Source organism: Pollicipes pollicipes, unplaced genomic scaffold (genome assembly GCF_011947565.3).
Source record: "Pollicipes pollicipes isolate AB1234 unplaced genomic scaffold, Ppol_2.1 Scaffold_6138;HRSCAF=7277_pilon_pilon_pilon, whole genome shotgun sequence".
NCBI classification, from domain to species: Eukaryota; Metazoa; Arthropoda; class Thecostraca; order Pollicipedomorpha; family Pollicipedidae; genus Pollicipes; species Pollicipes pollicipes.
In genome coordinates this window covers 10,753,864-10,773,712 of record NW_023596818.1, presented here as the reverse complement: position 1 = coordinate 10,773,712, position 19,849 = coordinate 10,753,864, and the positions used below count along the sequence as shown (strand labels likewise).

The window sequence follows — 19,849 nt, the reverse complement described above, 5'->3', positions numbered from 1 at the left end:
GTCTACGGCCAGTTCGGCGCCGAGCACGTCCGCATGGTCTTCGGCCGCAACGTTCAGCTGTCCGGCCACTCGTCCAGCTGCGCCGTCTGAGGTCACGCGTGTACCATCTGAGGTCACGCGTGTACCGTCGGAAGTCATGCGTGCACCACCGTCACACGTGCACTGTCTTTGATGACGCGTGAACCGCCATCACACATGGACTTTGTGAGGTCACGTGTGTACCGCCCGAGGTCAAACTGATAGCCCTTGTGGCCGTCTGTACCGCCTGAGGGCATCTATGACGGCTGAGGCCATCTATGCCGACCGTCTGTAGTCATCTGTATCGTCTGAGGGTACACGATACCGTCAAAGGGCACTGGTAAACCGCCACTGGTCACCGGTCACCGGTCACTGGTCACTGGTCACTGGTCACTGGACAATGGTGACCCATGGACGGAGGGTTCGTCTCTACCGTTTCCCGTGTATTGTCTGATGCACGTCTAGCCCTGTGTGCCGAAGACGGCTCAATTTGCCACGAAATTTGTATTATCCCTGTGGTTAAAGTTTGTCGGAGTACCTATGTCCCGATTAAAAGTACATGTTTCACCATAGGTAACCCGATACAAGCACTGTACGGTCCAAGGGTCCCCGGAGAGCATAAACCCACCCGGATGTACTAGACACCAGCCCGGCGCATGTGCAGTGCTAACAATGGTCGTGTCGCCTATGTAGCAAAAGGGCCTTGGTGAGCATGTTCGGTAATGTGTACTGGATGTTTAACCTCCCGGCTTGTACAGTAACACAGTATGGTGTGACGGTATGTTTTGCTTTCCCAGAGTTTGCCTCCCGACCTCGCCTTTAAGCACCTTGATGCGCTGGTCTCACCAAGACGTGGACCAGCTTTTACATATGCATGCATGTTGCATCGCTGTGGGATGATAAAAGGTCATTACACCAGCGCATGTGTGGTTTGCTTGCTTACTTCTATCTGTGTAAATTATACACCCGGCACATCGCGATACATGGCAAGTTACATGAACATATTTAAACAGTTACATAAACATTTTTTTCCAAAACCCTCCAAAAGCCAACATGATCTTAGAAACGGGTCATTGTGAATTCCCCCGTGGGGAAGAAATAAAAGCCATTTATTTGCCTTTCGTTGAATTTGCGTGATGCATCTTGTTTGTTTATGCTTTCCCCTAAAATGAGTGCGTCAAGCTTTCGTAGCTTTTATTACAGACGGATTTTGACGAAGTTGTATGCTGCAAACATAACAGAACACCGGAAAAGCGTGGCAAATGAAACTTTTACTTTCGTAATGGGGAACAAGGAGTCTACCGCGATTTCTTTCGCCAGAGCGGCTGACAAACGGAAGTTCTGAGCTTTGAGAAGGATTTCAAGAAATTGGTATTGTGCATAAAACCAGACACGTCTAATCTAATAATATGCGAAAGGTACAAAAAAGGTGCCCGTCTGCCCTTACGTCGCGACCCTTCTTGATAATGCAGGACCTAACCAGGTTCGCCCACATGGGCGTTGCGTAAATGGAAACGGGGTACTTGATGCGATTAGGAAAGGCGCGAAGCGGTGTTTTCTTTGCGTGAGCGGCGCGTTTGAATAATGATACTCTGGCAAGCCACAGGCGTAGAATGCGGCCTCTCAATATCAACAGAACAGGAGGTACTGACAAGCAGAGACATCGGTTAGCAGAACATGACACAAAACTCGGTGTTGTAGTGGCTTGACTTCCCAAAACCCAAATTTTGGCACGATGTCAAGCAACAGTATTCCATCCCAACCGTGTGTCCTACTGGATAGGATTAGTTCGGCAAAATGGTGGGGTCAATGGTGAGTAGGTGTTAACGGATGTGGAAGAATAACTGCATCGTGAATGGTGGAAAGAATGCAAAAAAAATATGAAACAATGATGCGCTTAGTCCGTAGAGACCAGCAGAAGGAAGAAAAACCCAGCATAGGGGAGAGCTGGACGAATAATAAAAGTTAAATCATAGTTACATCAAGTCGTTTATGTTGAAACCGAAGACGGACAGACAGGCAGACAGACACAGAGGGGGCCGGCGGAGAGTAGGCTAAATGCCCGACAGACGCATAGTAACCCAAATCATCAGGCGGGTGTAACGGAGGGAAGAACCACTCCACGAACTCTCCCGATATTACTGTGTTCATAATCTCGAACCTCCCCCCCCCCTTCCCCCCATCCTGAACAGTGAAGTACTTTCTTGCACGACGACCAGCGTGCTTGCACGTATGAGGACGTTTTTAGCACTGAATGAAAAGGGCATGCACATTACGAAGGAAGGTAACGCCCAGAACAACCTGTAGCACGCCTCAAAGTTACACTCTTCACAAAGAGGTTATCTGGCAGTGCTGTATTGTGCCATCGCGACACACCGGTTACAATACGGGCGGCACCTGGGCAGTGAGCGTGCGCTCGGGTCCGAGGCTCTGACTTACCTCCTACCTGGCAACGTAGGGCCCATTTTACACGACCGCCAAGGCGTACCCCGCCCTTCCTGTGATCCGCATGGCCTGATGTTTCATGCAGCCGGGTCGACACGTTGCATGATCAGCGCGTAATCACAGTCGACCTGACAGCTCTGCAGCGCTCTGCAAATTTCTCGGTATGCGATTGGACCGACGCCTAACATACCGTGAGCGCATAAGACATCTCCGCGACAAATGTTTAAAATATATTAACATCCTAAGGCGCTTGGGACGTACATCATACGGTGCTGAGAGGAGGACACTTTTACTCCTATATCGTTCCCTGATTCGTTCAAAACTTGACTACGGCTGTTTTATCTATGACGGTTCTTCAGACCTGATCAAACGTACTTTGAACACGGTGCATCACGCCGCACTACGCACGGTGGAGGCTCACGGGCCCCCATTAGCATTACAAAGGCAGATGCTGGGACTGCGCTACACGTGCATGCTGGCGCAGTTCCCAGATCATCCCACCTACAGAGCAGTGTTTTCGCGCAGCTTACGAGGGCTTTTTCTACGCCAACGGTCTCCACAAGCTTCTCCCTTTTATGTACGAATGAGAGAACTCTTAGACGCGAGCGGCCTCAATCTATGACGTGTCATCAGACCTAAACCCGTGAAGACCGCTCCTTGGGAGCTAGCATCGCCAAGAGTGGATGTTTCGCTATCAAACATGCACAAGCAACGCGTTCTCATCACGGAACTTAAAGGCGCAGCCTTAGAGCACATAACCTCCTTTGACGGGTACATGGTGACTTATATAGATGGTTCGAAGACGGGTGCAAGCGTAGGGTCCACTTTTGTGTGCGGATCCACAACTCGGTGATTGACACTGCCTTCACAAGCGTCGGTCTACACTTCCGAGCTTATAGCCATCAGCAAAGGTCTCTGTGTTATTAAAGTGGACGGTGGCAATCTGCATTTGATTCTTTCTGACTCCTTGAGCAGTCTCCTGGCTGTCGGCGGCTCCTCGTCGAATCCACCGGTCCAGGACATTCAATCGCGTCTTAGCTCACTGGATCGAGCAGAAAAAAACAGTCGTACTATGCTGGATCCCAAGTCACGTGGGGATCTGCGGAAATGATCTTGCTGACGAGGCAGCAAAGCGCGCTACGACAGGGACACGCATTCCTATAACACCACTACCAGCTCAAGACATGTACCCCGCAGTGTCGTCGTTTATGCAGAAGCGATGGCAGTTCCACTGGAACTCGTTGAGCACCAACAAGCTGCAGTCTGTGACACCCCGTATTGGACTATGGCAGTCGTGCTTTCGAGAGAACCGGAGGGAAGAAGTTGTTCTTTGCAGGTTACGCATAGGCCACACATATGCTACGCACCGTCACGTGCTATTGGCTGGCCACAGACCATGCTGCAGTCGATGGTCGGACCCGCTGACCGTGCATCACGCACTCATTGCTTGCCGTCACCTCACTGCAAAGAGAACGCAGTTTTTCGGACACTACGTCCAGGGTCGCACGCTGTGACTTTTTAGGAGATTCTTGGCACGCTGTCGACTTTGGTAAAGTGCTCCAGCTTCTTCGCGCTATAGATTTCCCAGTAATCTTTTCATCATGGTACTTGGACTGATCATCAAGGTTTTACGGAGTGACCTGATTGATGCGCTCGCCTGATTGGCGGCTCTGCATAAATTAAAAGTTATGGGCGCTGCATGACCTACAGCAGTCGATGCGACCTAAAGCCCCAAATCATAATCGTCAGCTCTGCAGCGCGTGAGCGGCGCGTGACGCACGCGCGGTGCACGGGTGAAGGTCGCGTGGGGCTTCGTCCGCGACTGCGCCCACTGATAACCGTCGCGAGGTATCGCGTTTGCTGGGCTTAGATTGCATATCGAGTCGTCTGGCGCCGCTTGCATTATTATGCAAATACACGCAGCAACGGGCGCGTTGCAACGTTGGGTCGCGTGCCGTCGGCGGGCTGCGTGTGGTGCTGATGCGCCAGCACAGGCGAGCGAGCGCTAGAACCTGGGATAGCGTGAAGGCGTAGACATGGATGAAAACGACAGATAGATGCTACACTATCTCCCCCCTACACAACAAGCATTTTGGCAGAGAAACGACAAAATGCGCAGCGACCGGAGCCTTAAGGGCGAAGGGAGACAGGCAGGTAACAGAAAAACACACAAGGAACACTGAAATGACACGAGGAATGTGGCCGTGCTCAGGCACGCCTGTAGCCAGTCTGGGGTATAAAGACAATCACAAGTACATAAAATGGAAGCGCAAAATACGAACACTACAACACGAGGAAAGACGCGTATGTACAGGCGCGTAAACATCAGCACGAAACAGACACAAGTACGGACACCGAACGCAAGCACCTTGTGCATGTGGAGGTAGGTTTGCTTAAATGAGCTGTATGAACGAGGAATGGTTTAACAACCTTTGGGACCATACTTGTCTGGTTGAGCAAAACCTAAACGGAACCGTAATCTAAACATGTGCTTAACCGAAATATGTACACGGCAGGGGACTAGTGATGATGACGGGCCAAGACATTATCCGTTCATTTGGCGGCCTCACATCACAAAACCGGTCTGGGAGGGAGGGACTGGTCGAGCCCCGAATATGGGCGACATGGTCCGGTGTGTCGGTGTGCTTGGAATGGTGCCTCGCTTCGGCACCGATTCCTGGACGGAAGCTCATTTCTTTTCAGCACAAGAACTGTACACTTATAACGCTAAAAAAAACAGGAGCTCAATGCAAACTGAGCAAGCCATATTTCGGGACGAAAGGTCCGTGCAAGCATTCCGAAATGGCGTTACACCTCAACATGACATGACCCCGAGCCACTTGTTCGCGAACATGAGCAGTGAATGCATTTTCAGCTAAGACCAAATTATGGGAAAATATTTGATGGTTCTCCCTTCCGCCAAAAACACCGATTGGAGGAAGCCATCCACCAGCTAGCCCAGCGAGGGTTTAAGGTTACATGAAAGCCCCTATAATCAACAATTGGTGGAGATCACGAAGACGATTTAAAATTTTTTTGACGAAACTAAATATGTATCATCGGAAGAATACAACCCTTGCATAAAGAGTTTCTTGTCCGGTTAAAATCATCCAAACGTAATTGCATACACAGGCAGGAAGTTCTACGGCGTCCTATCTCCCAACGTGATATGAAATGCCAGTCCATAATACGCCAGTATACTTTTTTAATTTAGCACTGTACTTGGAGGTGCAAAGAAAGAGCGGATCTATGACACCCAAGGTCTCTTTTCATTATCCTTGTCGACCGGTGGTGCTCCTTCATTTGGCCAGTGTCGAAGCCGAAACTCTTCAAAATCCTACAACGTAAGGAACACTCGTAAAAAACAGCTTATCCCTGAAGATGCACAAGGCTCCGCTTCCATTGAGCGGAAGGTCTGCCGACACATCTGAAGGACATCTGACGCCATCAGTGTTTGGTAAAGCCGTGAACCATCCGAGGGTATTAATAACTGCACAGGCCACTGCAAGCTGCAGCTTATCCGGTTAATCTGCTTCAGACCTCCCGACCTCAGGCCTCGGTCGCAACCAAGAGGTACGGGGCAAAATACTATGGGCGCAGGCGCCCAAAATACTCATGAACTGGGCGCCAGGCGCCCAGTTCATGCGATCGATAGGGGGCTTGCATATTTCCGCCGGTAAGCACTGTCGTCCTCATGTTACTTCAGCCAACTGTGGGCGGTTCCCGCCATATTGCCCTGTAACGGTTCATCGGAGTGGGTTCTGGCCAATCTAAACAGTCCACTGCCGACCCTGTCTCCCCTCATACGGGTTAGTACTCGCAAACCTAGGCAGTTCACTGTTTTCTCTGTCATATTGTCTCCCTTCTCATCGGGGTCAGTGCACACCCACGTAGATGTGCACTGTTGTTCCTCGTCTCCCTTCATCAGGATTAGTGCTGGCCAACTGGATAGTTCACTTGTCCTCCTCTACCCTCATCAGGGTTCGTGCTGGCCATTCTAGACAGTTCACTGTCATCGATGTGTCACGCCCCAGCTGTCGCCTGGCACGTCCGTTGCTCTCACGCACTCCAAGCTCGTCACGCCACATCGGACTCAAGATCTTAGATGCTTTGAGGCAGGCTGATGCTGGCGATATCTCTTGGCGTCCAGGATGCTACTCTGCACGGTACAGCGACGCGATAGCGCAGAACACGATTACGACGCAACGCCCGCCATCTTCGCTAGTTTGCTCTCCGGGCTTCCAGTCGGCTTATGTCCAACTGTCGTGCTTGAATTTGCCGTAATGAGAGATGGGCACGGTGATAACCTAGGTGGAGCGTTATTAGTGATCACGTCAAAAACGCGTCAAGAGCTAAAGCCATACACATTTGACTGGTTTGGTTGGAGGTCAACTTTTACCGTCAACAGCGTCCGATGCGTAGGTGGCAGGTTTTGATCGAAGCGCATGTCAACAGTTCCCCGGGCTTGAGGCTGGCCATGGCAGCACTGCCGTTTCACCATGGTCCTATATCTTTAGAAGCCCGAAAACGGGTGTCGATAAGGCAAGCCAACTTTTAAGCGAGTCCTCTATATTCATAATATGGTCCTTGTTAACGTTTTTAGAAAGTGAATACATGACCCCTCACTCCCAGCATGCAATTAGTACGTCTATGAATTCCTTCAAATGCCGGTGCATCTGTGTAAAGTACAGTGACGCAATCAATGGCGTACTGAGAGGCGTATTTACTAAGCAGAGAAATTGTGTTGTCTAGTGCGGTTTTTCTTTTTAAAAGTACCTAACAACTATAAGCAAGCTTGTTCCATGATAGCTGATGCTTGCTTCAAGATCTTCAAATGTGAGACTTTCCCTTCAAGCATTCCTAAAAGGTAAAGCGCATGTCCCGTCGTCCCTTACATACCATTGATACGCCTATAAACATATCCAAATAATGGCGCTCTTACCCGCATATCCTAACGCTATGCTTTATGCCCGTTCTCTGTGGAACGACCGACAGAAATCGTCCTCCGCTTAGGCAACAAACCATTCTGCGTGCCTCAACCCAGTGCAACATGCTGTTGTTAGATATCACCTACCGGTGGCCGGGTCACTGGTGGACAACGTGCCCACCAGCCTGTCCTTGTCCAGGCGGCGCAGCAGGTCCTGGATCGTTGGGTTGTTGTGGTAGCGGACGAGCAGGACCGACACGGCACTCACGTGCATAGCTGAAGGCCAAACAAGACGTAGCTTCCATGCTAAGACGTGCACCGATCGCTGCCGCATCACTCAATCCATTCAGTGCATGCAATGACCAAGGCTGGACGACACAGCTGTGACGGGCCGGGGCTAAACAGATGTCATAAGGCACCGTCATAAAATACGATACGTTGACCAAAGAGGACAGGTGGTGGCAAAGTTTTGACAGCCAGCCAACATATGGTAGGCTTTTCTAAACAAAGAGCATCAACCCTGAATACTTATTACTGACCGGGTTTGTACTTCATGCCAGGTGAAGTCAGGGCTGATTACCAAGTCATCCAAATCTTCGTTGAGTTAGAGAGGGAATATTTTACTCGATGTCTTTTGAGCTGGGCTCAGAATTGTGTCCAATATGACATACATCAATACACCGATCGAGTGGCAACTTACATGATCACCAAATAAAACAGTGAACAGCAGTAAGGTGTCTTGAGACCATACGAATGTCTTATGTGGAACTCATGGAGTCTACATAGTTGATTCTCGGAAATTATTGTCACTACAATCCAGTTTGTATTAGCTCTGGAATCGAATCAGAGTCGACACACGTCGCACTGTATTGCGCGGTTCGGAGATCAGAGCTTAGATTAATTGCGATCTTGACCCTTACTCACTATTTTGAGTAAGGTCAAAATCGCATTTGCATGCCGTACGTATCACTTCGGCCTCTGTGCGAAGCTGGGTATTCCAAAACAATTGAATCCCGTTTACGCAACAGAACAGTGCTCACTGTAGACTGCGGCGACGCACTGACAGCAAAATAAGAATGCTGAATCAATGCCAGCAATGTGCTCAATGTAAACCATACATTGTTAGGGAAAGCGGTACAATCCCAAAGCGAGAATACAATACCACATGGTACTAACGGTGCAAGGATGCCTGCGCTAAGGCAGACCATGGTGATGAAAATAACTGCCCATCGAAGGGTATTTAAGTAGCCAGGTAAGACTACCGATAGTCTTAAAAGTGTCTATATTAAAGGCTACAATCATACGGGAACATAGGGATGAACGGTACAGCACAGGATGTAGATTTGGGTTAGCAAACACGTTTTACTGGAGTTCATTTTTGCCCAACACATGGTTCTACTCCGGTAAACTATGACATAGACAATCACCGAAATCACTGTAGGCCATGGCGCTGCTGGCAAAGGTGCTAACTACAAGCCATGAGGGTGCCATCAATAGCACTCCCTGTCAGCTTTGACGATGCTAATGACATTGCTTACAGTAAACCACGAGGCTGTCGGCAGAATTAGATACTAGAGCCCATGACGGTGCTACCGAGAGATACTTACTGTAGACCATGGCGGTGCTAGCGAAAGTCCTCCCTGGGAGGGTGATGGCATGTTATAAAAGAGCACGTATCGCGTGAGGTCGTATTTTCTTACGACAGAGCTCGATGAGGTCCGCCTGGAGCTTCTTCTGCCGGTCGGTTAGCGTCTATGAAGGCTCAAACTCGGACCCAACGCCCCAAAATGGATGTGAGCCCCACATCTTTTCCGACCCGTTGTCCATGCTGCTGTCAGTGGTCTGCAAACAAGATGTAGCATGGTAGATTGCATTGCTCGGGGATCGGACTTCCGCAGGCTGCTGCAATAAGTGTATCAACAATGAGAACATGGCCTGGCTCTGTATTGATGTGAAAAACAACCGAAAAGTTGCGTCTCTGGTCTTGGCACCAGACGTTAACCCACAATTTTCGCATAGAACCAGTGATGGCTATAGGCAATACGCGTTTCAAATGGTCATGTTCAGACATGATCACACACCCTGAAACATTTGTGCTCAGTACAATTCGGGTAGCATTCACGGTTCACCTTATATTTTATCAACTATAGCGACAGGCTGATCAGACGAACAGTTTCTTTGAGTCAGCGCAACAATTCGGCACCTTGTATCTTGGTATAAGTTCTTTCCTCGCCTCCTCCCTCCCCCGCTTCGGCCTTATGCGGTCTATACTTATCTGCTTTACAACCGTAGAAATTACATACTATTTTCAAGACGACTTCACTTTCGTTGATGAGTTCGCATTTCCATTGAATTGGCGGTTGTGTGAGTTAAAAAGCATTTGCGCTTGCGCAAGTTCGAGGCTCACACAACCAAATATTTGTATGAATGATATCTAATTGTTTGCCATCGTTTAGGCCTTGAGCATAAGGGCATCGGTGTGCGTTGGGGGGTGGGTGGGGATGTTTTCTGGAATCTAAATCAACCTGAAGGCAAATTTGAAGGCATGTGGAGTCTAACCACGTTTCCCCTCCCATTAATTCAGGGAGTGGGCTCAAGCAAAAAAAAAACAAATCATTCTGCGACTTCGACTCCCCCACGCCCGACTTCTCCCTTTTTAAACAGAATGCTCCATATTTGAAGATAAGGGCGCAGGCATCAGATATGATGAAATAAGCTCACTCATAACTATCGGTGCACTTCTGAGTGGGAAAGACTGCTCTAGACAACACAAAATATATATTTGGCAAATATGCTGCTCAATACGTCGTTGATTGTGGAATCGTATCTTGCACAAGGTTGAGAGCCTGCTGATGGCCGTTATATCTGGAACTTGGAAACATCCGACTCTATCATAATATTCTTCATGTCCTCGATCACCACAGGGCCAATGCGATAGCAGGATTTGAATGACGCTTTTATGGTGCCGTGGAAATCTGGGGCACCTTGAAATAGTTTCCCAAAAATAGTCTGTAAATCTTCGGGGCCGTGCAGCCCAGGAACTAGAAGGGTTTAAGCCTTACGAACAGCAATACTGTGAACTGCACCGAATGATCTACAACATGGCTATTTCAGTCTACAATCTCATACAAATATGGAACATTTCAAATGTCGCGCGGCGCGCGTTCACACGAAGCACTTCGGAGCGCTAGCCGCTGCAGTGATTATGTAAGCACCCAGAAGTCGAAATGCCAATCGGAAATCAACCCATGTGGGTGTGGAAGCCAGGCACGCTCTCGGCTGAGCTCCCTGGTCCTTTCCCTCCCTCCCCCACCCACCGCCACACCTACGCTACCCTCTCCACCCGGCGCGCGCTTCTTGTGTTAGCAAATACTGGTGGATGAAGAATAGCAAGCATAACCAAATTTTTAAAGGCATCGTGCGAAAAAACGAGACATGGTATACATTGTTTCCCAATGCTGAAAAACCAGCATTGTACATCAATCAACGTTTTTTAAGGCAGAACATACGGTAAATAATCGTAAAACAGGTGCATCTATACTCTTACCTTGGAACATAACTAATTACGATAGCGAACATCCGAGCTCTGCAACCACACAGCGACCGCGACCCGGCGTCATTGCTACGCGTGGTCCCAACATTACTGCGCATCAAGAACCACACAAATTCACGGGCCAAAGAAACAAGAATGCAATGAAATATGTTTCTTGCGTATCCAAGCAGTCTTCCGTACTGTTTGTAGATTGGTCGTCATGAGGGTGGGGAAATATGACGTATTTGGAATGAAAAGCAAAGTGAGAGCTGGCGGCTAAACAAAGTTCCTTAATACGCCATATATATTTGGCATGGAACATGGGCGTCAACTGGCCACTGGGATGAAGGGGATAGGGTGTGGAGGTTAGGTTAGGGTAAGGTAGGTTAGGATAGATTAGGTTAGACCATTTTAAGTTTGGTTCTGGTCTATTCTGGCCTGTCTGCTTCACATCTTTACCTACACACGATAAGAAATGTATTGCATTGCATTAATATTGTTACCTCGGCTCCATACCTTTGTATGGCTCTTGATGCGCAGTAATGTTGAGATCACGGGCCGATAACGTAGCAATGGCGCTGGGGTATCGAAGTGGTATGTTTGAGGCGCTCGGAAGCTCGCTATCGTGATGATTAAAATTCGAAGGTAGGAGCATAAATCTATCTGTTTTATGGTTGCTTGCGATATGTTCCGCCTTAAACACGACGAATGACGTACAATGCTCTTTTTTAATTTTAGGTACCAACGTATGCCCACACCAAAAAACGAATTACGAAAAGCACGAGTCAACAGGTTTTAAAAATTGATAATCTGTTAAGCCAGTCGGTCAGAATGCCAAGAGTTGAAAATGTTTCGAAGCACCGAGGATCGAACGCAGCGGAGCTAAACCCGACCTCAAAACACGACAAAACGGGTCGGATCTCTACTTTGGTCTGACTTTCTTCTCAACGTGGTGGGGATAACTAGACCCGAGACTGCATCCCTACCCATTCTGTAAAAACACCTCGAGACCCAGCCCGGGATCCTGTCCACCACCCTCTGCACCCACCCCACCAGTCGGCGGCTGCTCCAGCACTGATCCCACCGCTCCGCTGTTCGTCGTTTTTCTCCGGCGGCAGAGGGCGAGCAAGACCGTAGCGGCACGGGTGCGGCTAGTCTTTTAACTTCCTCTGGACTCAAAGTATTTTCATAGTTTTCTGAAAACATCAATGCGGGTGATATTGCTGCGAAGATTTGACGATGACTCAAATCTGGCGCACTATGGACGTTTTGTCCAGCGATGCTTGGCGTAAATAGCGTATCGGCGTGCTTGCGGGAAATGTGTATGGGGTCTTCGCATTTTGGTCACAACCAGTTTGGTGAAGCGTACACCAGTAGGCAATAACAACTAACGGGTTAGACAGATAGGCATGAACTATTCTTTAATAGTAACGGGGAACTATTTGTATTGTCAGAAGATGATTAAACTTGCCCCATGGACGGAAATATTTAAGAAGCCATGCCCGACTGTGCTTTGAAAGTTCAGTTTGGTTTGTCGAATGGTCTGGGTCAATCTCACTGTGACAGTGATTTTGTGTTAATAACATCTTTGTTGCTATTTGTTTTACTACTGGTGGGATGGAGTGCGACCTCCAATTTCCACCCGTCATGTTGTCTGCACCAAGTTACCCCTGGCTGCATGCTAGTCATGGTTTCCCTTTCAAAACATCATCTCAGGTCATCTTTTCCCCATATGATTTAGTTGCCACCCAGGCTTTGTTGATTCTCAATTTCAGTGGCATTGTTATACATAATCTGTGATGCAGATATATGTATTTTGCTTAGCTAGCAAAGATAAGATTTAATTGGAATGATGCAATCCAGGTGCAAATCCATCCAAGCTGAAATCTGGTTCCCTTCCATGACCAATTATGACCAGCATGAAAAGGACAGCATGACATGTATTGGCAGTTATATCAACAATTAGGCTTATTGTAAATAGCTGAAGCTCTAATGAGGCCATATTGAGCATGTTACGGCGTTTTATTAAGGAATGACAATGGTGCTTATTATGCTTACTTTTCTCAATATCCACACGACTTTGCCACATACCCTGCATCAAGGGTAGGCTTTTAACTGATCTGACATGCTAATGAGGCTCTGAGATGTTGCTTACTTTGTTTGACCATGGTACCTACTATTCAGGGTAAATAGGAAGGGTTATCTCTCATAAAGAATAGTCACAATTTTGAGCTACTTGTGCTCAGGCGATCTTAAGCATTAATCCACACATGCATTCTCAAATTCTCATCAGTTCTGGAAACTGCTCTGTGCATCCAATGCTACTTCAAAGGAATCAGACTGGTGATAAGTGTGATATGGAAAAAAACAAATAACTAGCATCATGATGAGCTAGTATTTTTGAAGGGCTGAGATTCCTTTGCCGTGAAAAGAAAGATCATTGTGGTGAGTGGTCTCTGGTCTGTTCTGATAAAAGGCAGATAATTTGAAAGCTGGTTTGCCTCTGCTCTGTGCATGTGAAGGTTTTTGTCTGTGGCAGCCATGTGCTGCAATTGATGTCATGTTAATTTTTACCAGATCTTTGCAGCTGCTGATCATTGCGCCCCGTAGCTTTCAAAAACAGGAAGCATTCACTTGACATATAATACCTTTTATGACTGATATCACATTTTTAAGGCCTTCACATGTCATCTGTATTCAAAGCCCTGTTGGCTCACTACATGGGGTAAAGTATGAATGAAGCCAGGAAATAGCACATTTCACATAAATCATTATGACACAAAAACAGGACATCAAGGAAAGATAGCAATCATGTGAAGGTCTTTAGGTCCTGCTACCTGGAATAGTCACGAAAGTTCTTCCAGATACGCCTCAAGGTTGGATCACTCCTCACAAAAATGCATTGTGATTCCACACACATTTCACATACATTTTACATGAACCGTTATGGCACAAAACAGGGTACCAAGAAAATGTAACAAAAATGTGACTGCTTTCAGGTGCTGCCACCCAGAGTGGTCATGAGAGCTCTTACAGATAAATCTCAAAGCTGAACCCCTCCTCACAAAAATCTGTTGTGCGCTCCTGGTCACTGCACGGAAGTGATGCAATGGGCCAGCTATTATAAAACTGTTTTACCTCCCTGCTCTGAATGTTTTTTCCCCCTGTTCTGTATATATGCAAATGCCTGTTGACGCACTGCACCGGCAATGAGCCAGCTGTTTTGCAAGTGAACTGAAAAAGACGATCAATGTTTAGAAAGCTATATTAAGGTTTGGGACACTTTGTGATCTCGTGAGCTCGCAACAAACAGCGTTCGTCTGGTCGCAGAAGCATGACCATCAGCTGCACCGCTGGCTTGTATGGTTCTGGTCAGCCCACTTCGGCAGGAGTCAGCGGTAGCTGTCCCGTCCTGTTTCACCAACCGGCTTAACAAGCACGCGGTGGGCCCACCGAGCTGGCTTAGCTGGTGCGCCCCATCGACGCTAAGTGGCTGCCGGTCATAGTGTCGCACATCCATTGTCGTTGCTCAGTGTCACGACAGCGCTGGTGAAAACGCTCGTACGGAACAGTATCATGAGGTGTGACTAGGACGGCCTGGTGGCTCATCGCACCCGCCAGTACAGGCTGTTACGCAGACGCCGGAATCAGCGGACTGCTGCATGAACGGCCATATGACTACCCATAGTGAATGAGTGGCTGACTGGCCGTTCCTTGCGGTGTGATTCTAACTGATAGCGTTAGAATGAGCCCCAGACAATTCGGTGCAATGCTCTATAATGTGTTTCTTTCAAAAACCCTCTTCACATCACTTGTGTTGTGGGATTATCAAGCAGTTTATGCGGACGCTTACAGTCTGCTGAGCTGTGTGGATCAGCATACCCATGGATTAGGTAAAAAGTTGGTATCTCACATTGCTGACTACATCAGTAGATAGGAGCTCAAGAAGAAGGGTAGGTTCGAGGGGGAAAGAACAGGGGCCAGGGCGTCTCAACCCCAATTTTAAGAGCATGTAGCATTGCTGCTATGGACGTTGACCGTAAATAAATAACCGAGAAGGGCTGTCCTGCCTCCATCGTGGGAAAAAAATTGGTAGTACACTTTAGTCGGTATGATCCTTGTCGTTTGACAGAACGCGTGGTACTGCAGCCTCGCGATTCGAATGGGCCTGGCTTATTTATCACCGCCGGCAGCCTAATTGTGTGGATGCGCAGTTCGGTTCTGTACCCGACTTTGCCTACCACTGACCAATTGCGGTAGTGGTTGTCTGTGGCGCTCTGACAATGTTATCAGGTCTGTTGGCGACCAGGCCCGATGGCTGTGAATGCTGGGAAACATAACATAGCGAGATCAGTTTTATATGCTATTCACGCATGATGCATACTTTTACCGGTAATTATGGCCAAACTCGAGCATCTTTTGTGGTTTCTATGGTTCCTAGCGTGCACGTAGCCGTCCCATAAACTGGATTCAGTAGTGTTCTGCAACCACCACCAATTTTTTACTAAAATATTTCTTCTCATTTAAACGTGCGATTTTAAATAAATCATCTTAAGATACAACTGAATGCATGTGATCTTGGCTGGAGGAGTTTTGAATGCGGTCAGCAGTCATGTCACCGCATTAGCAACTTTTTTAAAGATTTCATCCAAATTTTTTGAATAGATGGATTTCTGGGCTCACAGTTTGCGCTAAGCAGTGCTTGCTGTGCGAGCCCTGATCCTTACCATTCCATTGCGCAATTCCATCTCAACGACAGAAATTGATGGCGGAAAGTTCAATATGCGGTACGGTCTGCTCTCTATCGTCACACGACCTTTTGCGTGGCCGCTGCCACCGGCCGCAGGCCATGCGTATTTAGGAGAAGTAGCGACCGCCAAAACCGACTCGAGCCCATCCCGTCAGCAGCAGGCGGACCAGAACGCAGGCGCTCTATTCAACTGAGCCATCAGGACGGACTAAGTTCGTCTTCCATAATCGGCGGAAAATATAACTTTCGATATTTTCGTTGAATGACCACATTATCGGCTGCACTGAAGTTTCTATATTAATATCCTCATCGTGGTATTTCACTCCTTTATTTATATACATTTGACTAATGTTTCCACAACCGAGCAAAGAAAATTACTATTTTGGTAGAATATCATCTGTCATCACCGGCATCGGTAGGTGCATAATATCAACATAAATACACAATTGATATGTAATTGCGAGACTGTATCTAGTCAGAACACTTTTTGGTATCAGTCGTTGACAAACTTCTCAAAAGTAATAGATATGCGAAAAGTGCAAGAACAAGATGACCCTAACTAGGAAAAAACACGCCAAAAAAGCTCTGTTGGGCTTCACTGTGCTGGGTCATTTTGTCGCTCAAACGAAGGGTCGGCTATCATTTAACGAAGGCTGCACGTGAACCACTCCGTGGTTCTCTCGCGGCCAGTGACAAGTTTTAACATGAAGGTTGCGTTTTTTAGTGGAGGAATTAGCATTAAATGACGTGAGCTGTCCATAGATTACTCGTTTCCAGGAATAATTCAAGACTAAAGTTTCACACCCAATCGGTACATATAACATGGCCTGCAAATATTATGATAAATCAAGCATGTGTATTTGAGGCAACAAGCATACATAATTTGAGTTGCAACTAAGACCGCCGTCTCTTCAATAGCCATGTTGAGTTCAAGGTCAATGGAAATATGATCATTGAGTTAATCGTGTTTGGAATACGTTAGCACGAATCGGGACATCAGCGGACAGCAGTTGGCTTTCAGTCAGCTTAACGCGTTGGCTGTAAGTCCCGAACACAAACCACACTCTGTGATACAGAAATATGGGTAGCGCACCTACTTGCGACGGAAATGGGTCTGGAAATCGAATAACGTCGTAACTGAGCATGCAAATGGGAACAAATATTCTACCATCATTGGAAATAATGCAAGAGCATTGCGAGAAAAAGGCCCAAACCCATACACATGAGGCGAACGCAGGGTGGACTGAGGCATGCCCTGAAACAGATGCCTAGAGCTTCATTTCGTACAATAAGCTTATTCTGAAATTGATAAACATGATTTAGCTGTGGGACGTCGATGACATTTCATGACAACAATCATAGTATGCTTAAGCTGTCTAGGAACAATAAAACAAACATTTCAAAAGACATTCTTCCGTCGGAGCAATGGTTATTATTTATCAAATAACGTTTTAGGTGATATAAAGGCCTGCACTGTGTTATAAACGTACTAACTGACGTGAAGCGTTCAAAAGGGCCTATGTTGTATCTTTCATTAATTTCGTCCGTTTATTGACCACCGCGTAACGTTAGCCGCACAGTCGACGCCGCGCCCTAAGCATGCAACACGGGAAAATGTTTACGCTTACAGAAAGAGTTTGTCGTCCGATTGATGTAAGAGTGATGCGCTTCTCCATGTAGCCAGTGTTAAAGCCGGAGCTCTCCAAAATCCTGCAACGTATGAAAAACTTGCAGAAAATACGTTTAACCCTGAAGTTACGACGCCATCCGGAATATATCTGACATTAACAGAGTTTTGCAAGGCCGTAAACAAGTCGAGAGCACCACCAGCCGGGCAGACCGCTGAAAGCTGACACGTGTCCGATAAGTCGCCTTCAGACACACTCGGTCAGCGGCCTCGGTCGTAACCAGGAGGTGCCGGGAAACATATGCATAAGCATCAGGCGCCCGGCTCAGGTGGTCGAAAAGGAGCTGGCATTTTTTCGCGACCAGGATTTAGAGGCTTCCCGTGACGTCCTGAGATGGTGCGGTGATGAAGTCACGGAACCGGTCGATGTGCGCTTAGGTATTATTCGTACAGTTTGGTTGGCAGCATCACTGGCAGCCACGACTGCCCGAGCCGGTATGCTGGGAGACCCTGTGCAGATAAAGGTTCCCAGAACTGATATCTGGGAAGGTTTGGAATTCTGCCTCAGCCAAAAGAGCTCAGATGGTCACGGAGCCGGCACACGAATGTTCCGTCGACTAAGCGGGAAAGTCAGCTGGGCATTGTCTGAAGTATTCTATCGTGTCGCACGAAATGACTGTTGTGATTTAAAGTGGGATTTTTGGGGATATTCACTCAACCTTGAAATGAAACGTCCGTAAGCGACAGATATGTGGGCATTAAACGCATGGAGGCCAATAACAAGATCAGCAATCAAATCGAAATCCTTTGAACGCATATTTGTTTGAGACAGTTGTCAAACACGATGCTTGGGCTGAAACAGGAGCCAAATGCTTCCAAAAACAGTAGATAATACAACGTAGCCGTTGTTTTATCGACCATTGCCTTTATTAAAAGCCAAAATTTGTCACCAGTTGGCTTTATCACTAAATTGATGTCCAGCTATAGTAAGTTTAGTTCAGATGGTGTCATATTATAACAAAGTTCCGTTCCTTGGCTACATCTGTTGTGGTGGTTCAATGCTGCTTTTGCCATTAATGCAGTAAGTTGATGTCATCGTAACTGCAGCAATGCTGGACCCTAACAACTGTGGCGGGGTATTGTTGTAGACTGCAATACCCGAAACTTCATTGGCAATTTCTTCGCAGTCCTGTTAATCACAGCAAGGCGAGCTCTCTTTCCTGTAATTTCAAGGCATTTCAATATATTCAGGACCGATGAAAAAGGGCACAGATGAGAGTTCATCCTCATCTTGCTCCGCAACTAGCATTACATGGGAGCAAAGACCAGAACGAAATATGGATGCCTAGCTTCTGATCGTTGGCGTAAACACTCTCCCGTAAACAGTTTGTGCCAAGTGCAAGTTTCTGAGTGGTGGCTGAACGGTAAACAGATCAAGCAATGCCCTAACGAGCCTGTGACAGCACCGCCGCGCGCCGGTTTCCATTCGGTGGCGGAGCTGCCCCCGCCAGCGGTCAGTACTCCAGCGAGCTCACCAGATTGCTGGCAAGCGCTCTACCAGGCGTAAATCTGTTCTGTTCGTGGGTGTCAACGAATGGAAGGCGCGGGTGCTGCCCAAGATCACCGTGGCGTCTCGCGCATTGAGAGAAAATAACGAAATTATTCTCACCTTACAGTCACGTGACCGCCCTGTGCTGCTCCGGTCCCGCCCGCCTCTGCCGCAGGAGAAAGGCGGCGAGCAGCAGGGTGACTGCGCTGGCCTTGGAGAGGCCATTGGCTTGCGAGGTAAGAACCGGGGAGAGTTGTTTCGGCGTATGGTACTCTGAGCTAGGTCTCTAGGTGTCGCTACATTGTGGGGAGGGATGTAGTCATCTATTCAGTATTCATTTGAGAAAAAGCTAGACCAAAGTAGATGTGAAACTGTCTTTGTCGTATTTTGAGGCCGGATCTAAGTATTTGCTCGGTGCAATAACTTTGTTGGCGAACAAGCCCGCTAAGCATTGCTGTATTTTTGGTTATTGTTTCTTTTTTTAGTCACGTGTGATGCGGTATGCGGCGTGAATAGCTCATATATCATTTAACAGCAAGTCCTTGAATGATCCCTGACAGTGATTTTCTTCCGATGCGAAAGACAGCTAAAAGATAGACGCACTTGGCATCATGCTGATGAAGTACCTGGAAGCATTTTCAACCGTTGGTTTTCTTTCCGTCTGGCGATACAAATAGTTACATTATTACAATTTATTTTAATTTCGCTTCCCTTTATATGTCTACCACGATTCCTTTTAAAATTGTGGTGAATGCGTCGCTTATCCTCATCCACTGGTATTTCTTAAAAAACCGGATGCGCGGTACGGGGTGAGCCTGTCGGGTTCATAACCACTACATCGCCAGACCGTGTCCTCATTGTCTGATGTACTTAATCGCTGCAACCACTGAGCAAGATCCCCAGCCTCTACAATGACACCTTTGTTGCAGATGACTGACAGCAGCATGAACAACGAGTCCAAAAAGATGTGGGGCTCACGTCCGTTTTGGGGCGTTGGATCT

General features: G+C 47.5%; 1 long non-coding RNA gene across 1 annotated transcript; it reads left to right on the top strand.

Moving 5' to 3' along the window:
- The first annotated feature begins 18,782 nt into the window (after positions 1-18,782).
- LOC119105681 (uncharacterized) lies at positions 18,783-19,844 on the top strand. Its single transcript, XR_005095055.1, has 3 exons — positions 18,783-18,812; positions 18,976-19,084; positions 19,778-19,844. It is a non-coding gene; the product is annotated as an uncharacterized LOC119105681 (long non-coding RNA).
- Positions 19,845-19,849: the final 5 nt, after the last annotated feature.